The 923-nt window shown below is 37.7% G+C and overlaps 1 protein-coding gene across 1 annotated transcript in view; it reads right to left on the bottom strand.

The window, feature by feature from the left end:
• Positions 1 to 616, bottom strand: part of Rab3 (RAS oncogene family member Rab3) — an 8,849-nt gene extending 8,233 nt beyond the window's left edge. The window contains exon 1 of the mRNA XM_014426196.2: positions 491 to 616. The gene's annotated coding sequence lies outside the window, so the exon portion shown is untranslated. The remainder of the gene's footprint in view (positions 1 to 490) is intronic.
• Between the last annotated feature and the right edge of the window lie 307 nt (positions 617 to 923).

Raw genomic sequence — 923 nt, 5'->3', positions numbered from 1 at the left:
TTTCATGATAAGGACGACTATTAGTGTTAACTTTATTTTTAATTAAATTAATTATATGGAATATTTTGTGACTGGTGCTATTGAACAATCTTATTTAAAATATAATATTTTTTAAATTTTGTATATGTGTTTAAAAATATATTAATAATAATAATACAATATAATAAAAATGGTTTTACGCAGTTTATGCATGTATAAGAAAATTATATTAAATATGATTTTGTATAAGATTCATTGAATTTCAGTAATGACAATTTCAAATTAATTAGTAACGATGTGCCTAGTTGGTAAACAAGAGGCAGTTTCATATAAATAAATATAGATTATTTTCGGGAGTTGGAAAGGGGTGATACGACAATGAATTGATTTTTCAAATCGTTACTGGGGCAGCAGAGAAGGCTCAAGGATTACAAAACTCGGCCAATCCCTGGTCCTCCTTCATTGTTGTTCGATTTATTTCGATTGTAAAAACTTCGGTTAGCTGGCTTACCTCAGGTTGGTAACCTCGCACGGTGCCAGAAGCGGAGAGATATCCTACCCTCTAGGTGACTGGCGATGGGCGAGCTCCCGAACAGCCATTGGTCGTGACGTCGGCCCGCGCCTGAGCAGCTCGCACGGCTCCAAGACTGAATGACTTCCAGGGTATTGATTCAGTCTCGATACCTTCCTCGTAGCACTCCTTCCTTTGACGCCCACCGCTCTATATTTGTTATTTCCTCTCTTCAGATCGTAGATAATGTTACCTGCTGGGCAGGTGGGCCGAGCTCTTCATGTCATGCGGGTCTTTATCATACCAATGTTCCGATGTCACCAAAGTACTCCCAGTATTTACAAAGGCTAAAACCATTGAAAGCGTAGGGGTTTATGAGAACCATCAATAGGAAAGTAACCCTATTAAATGAAAACAAGCGACATAAACTTTG

The sequence above is a fragment of the Halyomorpha halys genome, unplaced genomic scaffold (assembly GCF_000696795.3).
Source record: "Halyomorpha halys isolate HHAL.00 unplaced genomic scaffold, Hhal_1.1 Scaffold559.1, whole genome shotgun sequence".
In the NCBI taxonomy this organism is placed as follows: domain Eukaryota; kingdom Metazoa; phylum Arthropoda; class Insecta; order Hemiptera; family Pentatomidae; genus Halyomorpha; species Halyomorpha halys.
The sequence above is the reverse complement of the archived record's forward strand: the minus strand, read 5'-3'. Positions and strand labels throughout refer to the sequence as shown.